Below are 4,685 nucleotides of genomic sequence, written 5' to 3' on the forward strand. Positions count from 1 at the left end.
AGAATATGTATGAAATGAATTCAAGAACTTATGTGCATCATAAGGCATTAAACGAGAGTTAATAACACCTCATAACTCACAATAGAATGGGGTGGATGAAAGGAAGGAAAAAAGTATTTTGGGAGCTACATGGGCGATGTTACATGATCAAGGCCTACCGTTGCACTTGTGGGCTTAAGCATGCAACATAACTGTTTATTTGCAGAACAGAAGCACTCATCAAATTCTTGGGATGAGTACATCAGAAGAAGATTTTTTAGGTAAGAAAGAAGACGTGGCATACTTCAATATCTTTGGTTCATCAGCCTACTGTCATGTTACCAAGGATGCATGAAAAAATCTAGAGCCAATAGCTGAGTTGGGCATATTTGTGCGGTAGAATGATACACCTCACAACTATCGGGTGTACCTTCTATCCAAGAGGATGACAGTGGTTCGTAGATATTTGAAGTTCGATGAAGAGAAGGCTATGAAATGTTCCCTTGAGAGGGAGCTTCAATTACACGCAGATGAGGAACTTTTAGCTCCAAAGGACGAACCTCAGAGAGTGGAAGCACCCACTCATGCAGAGACTTCCAAAGATAGAAGGAAGCACACTAGAGAGGCTGACATATTGATGCATGATGAGAGAGAGAATGTGGGAGCACCCACATCACAATGCAAAATGAGAAGGTCACCTGATCGATACACTGGCTACATGGATCTGATGAGCGAGAGTGTAGAGGTTGATCCATCCTCATTTGAGGAAGTAGTGAAACAACCAATATGCGTTGATGTAATGGTTGATGAGTATGACTCCATTATTAGAAACAATGTTTGGGAAGTGGTCCCAAGACCAACAGACAAGTCAGTGGTGAGTTCCATATGGATTTACAATGTAAAACAAGCAACATATGGGAGTGTGGAGAAACATAAGGCCAGATTTGTGGCCAGAGGGTTCTCTCAAGTGGATGGAATTGATTACGAGGAGACCTTTTCTCTAGTAGCAAGGTACTCTTTAATAAAATCTATTCTATCATTGTCAGTGTAGATGGGATGGAAGATTCATCAGATGGATGTGAAGACAACATTCCTCAATGGTATGATTGAGGAAGAGGTGTATATTGAGTAGTCGAAAGGATTTGAGATCTTCAACAGAGAGTCACATGTGTGCAGAATCAAACGAGCGTTGTATGGACTAAAACAAACACCCTGTGCTTGGTACACCAGGATTGATAACTATTTCACTGGGTTGGGCTTCACCAAAAGTGAAGCAAATGCGAACCTTTACCATATTGTGGTGAAGGACCTGGTGATCATGCATTACTTCACTTTTGGTGAAGCCCAACAGTGGGGTGTAACATGTAATAGTGGGGTGTAACCAATAGTGATCAACCAATAAACTAAAGATAAAGACCTAGTTGAGATTGGAGTTCAGGGGCTATGTACTATCAGTTCTATAATCATTTGAATTGCACAGGTGGTGCATGTAATGAGAGGAAGGCCTATGAGGATTGCATAATTTCCCAATTAAATATGGGCTAATTCCCAAGGAAATTGCACAAGGAAATAGGAGCTTGGCAGGCATCAGAATTGGCTTGAGCTTGTCCGGGAAGGAGTGAGATAGATAGAGATAGTGCAGAGGTTGCTCGGGTTTGAGAAAAGCATTGTAATATTCTCATATTGTCTGATTAATGCAATATACAGATAGTAGATATTTTTAGCTGTGGCTTTCCCCAAAAAATTATTGTGTTATGTGTGATTGAATTCTTTCTCTTTTATGCTTCGTGATTTCATCGATTGTTTATTGTTTCCACTGATGAGTAGAGTAGATTCAAGTCAATTGTCTTAGCATATTACAATCTGCAGTTTGAATCTACAATGAATTTCTACACTTGAAATTTTAGTAAACATATAAAGAGATAATCCAAAAATTGTAACAACCCCGTTACCACTCCTTTGTAAATATTGAATAAAAAATTCTTTGTACATGATGTAAATTAATAATAAAAATGATGACTGGATTGAGTGGGACATTGATTCAGAGCTTTGTTGATCAGTGGTTGTCATTGATATCAACCCAAGGAGCACTAGGGGCTACCCAGATATTGCATGGGCATTTTGACTTGACAACTTATTCTATTCTGAGTCAAGGACTTTCTAAATGGATTGTACTCATCGAGATGTTTCCGTTGATATATGGCACACCAAGTAATTCTTCACGGTTTGAGAGATATTCATGTTTGAAGTTAGTAACCACAGTTAGTAGGCTAAAACCCTATGGGGTTGTGGCATGGCACTCATAATTGGTTGTGGTCATTGAATAGTCAATAATATATATATATATATATATATATATATATATATATATATATATATATATATATTCCTAAATTCCCTCCAATGTTCACTTGTTAAGGACCCTCTCAACTCAAGACATTTATATAAATAATGACACTCATATCCTCCTCTAGTAGGGATTTTGTGGCTTCAAACAGGTCATCGTGGAATTTTCGCTATATTTCTTTTTTTCTACGAAGCATCAGAAGCTAAAATTAAAACCCAATTGAGCCGAAATTGTGATGAACCTTGTGACCGAATTTCTGATATTGGTTCACTATATTTTCGGAGATATGATTTGAGGAAGTTAGGTTTTTTGAAGGCTCCCGAATTCCATGTCAAATAGGTGATGTTGGGAAAATCATCATAACTTTCTCTCTGAGCATTGGATTCAAATTTAGTAAATAGTCACAGAAATATGACGGATTTTAGTTTCATGAATAGAATTTTCAGGGCCGAAGGTCGCAATAGTGACTTGTGGCACTTCATACAAATTCGCTCTATTGAACCAATCTATAATCAGGTCATCGTGGGAGATTGGGCATAAACCTTTTTTGAAGAATCCAATCTTGATCATTCCTATGGGGTTGGAAACAAGACTCAGAGGGATACCACAGGATGAGCCTGGAGATCCGAAATTACATAGATACAACAGATTCAATATCGAGCTCCTAGAAGGAAAGAAAAAGCATGCATTCAAGGATCACTGCAGTAATGACCACACATCAACAGTCAAGGGTAAGTCTCCTACATCAAGGTATGTATGATTAATGTTTAATTTTGAAATATGAGTATCATCTCTGACATATGTTTTTGCAGGACAACGTAAGTACATATATGGTCTTGGTTATGTCTCTATGTCTCTATATGTCACAGTTAGTTTTGATACCAGATTTCAGATGTCCTATTCTTGATACTACACATTTGATGCTACACCAAGTTTTCTAAATCTATATGATGTTGTAAGTTCATGTTACTTGTCTTGTCATAGTTGATAGAATGGTCTCTGTTGTTTTACTTAGAACTTGGTCCTGTTGTGACCACAACCACCACCCTATTAAAATTTTCCCTGATAAGCAATTTTGAATGGGTCCCCCAGAAGTTGATCTTGCACCCCTCTGAATGATTTGTTTTATCCCAGGGATTTCAACTCTTGGCCAAGTCAAATCTTCAATTTTTAAATGTTTAAGGCCCCCTTTATAAATCCCCGCCGCATGATTCATCTATAATCCTTTCTTAGCCCTTCATTCATATCCTCATCGGGACTTTTCCAACCCCTCAAAGACTCCTATCGCATCTTTATTCCCATTATAACTCGTTATAATGAAAATACCTCAAAACCATGCCCAATTTCCCCTTTTCGCTTGTCGCATGCAAATTAAACACATAATGCTTACCATAATACACCGGACCCGACGGTTTTATTGATCAGAATACATATATTTTCGAGTCCGGAGCATTTTGCATATCGCAATCGGCAGGGTCCCAAGGCTTGAACATAAAGTGCGTGGCGATATGGCAGACCCGCTAATCCCATTAAACATAACACATTCATTTCGGGTCCGAAGCCCCATCGCATATCACATATCGGCGGAGCTCGGGTTCATTTATAAAATGCAATGCAATATGGCAGACCCACCGTGTTGTTAAATGCAACACACACACATCTATATATATATATATATATATATAGATATATATCTATATATAGATATATATATAGGGTCCGGCCGAGTTGCATATCGCAATCGGCGGAGTCTTGGGCCTCCACACATTGCGATATGCGATTTGGCAGACCTGCTGATCTTATCAAGAAGAATATATATGTTATCGGGTCCACCTTCCCCATCGCTAAATCGCTATTGGCGGAGTCTAGCGCTTATGCCTAAGGCCTGAAGCGATGAAGCGGACTCGCCGATAACTATGCGTCTGGGCGTATTAATTTTGAAATTCGGCCGTGTGGTCAAATGTGATCTTTTCCGTGTATTCCTGTGTTTTTGGTAAGATGTCATGGTCTGGGTTTTCAAAATAAATCTGATAGGGGTGGTGTTGCATATGATGTCCCGTTGGGATGTGCAATTGTGACTCATTGCAGCACAACTTCGGCTGAGCTAGGGGCCGTTTATTTCACACTCGCTCTTTTAATTTCATTTCACCTTATCTTTTTTCAATGACAGCGAGAGATTTTCTTTGGTGTTTTTATCATTTGTTTGTAATCATAAGGCTAATATGAATTATTTCTGTAGGTGAGTTCGAGTGGATCCGGTAGCAGATAAAGGTGTTGTATGTCTAGATGACACCTCTGCACCCCAGTGTCGATACTACAAAAGCGAAACCTGCAGAAAGGGGTATGAACCGCCATAATG

This window comes from Pinus tabuliformis, chromosome 4_1 (assembly GCF_031772625.1).
Source record: "Pinus tabuliformis cultivar Carrire ecotype Pingquan chromosome 4_1, CPIR1, whole genome shotgun sequence".
Lineage (NCBI taxonomy): Eukaryota > Viridiplantae > Streptophyta > Pinopsida > Pinales > Pinaceae > Pinus > Pinus tabuliformis.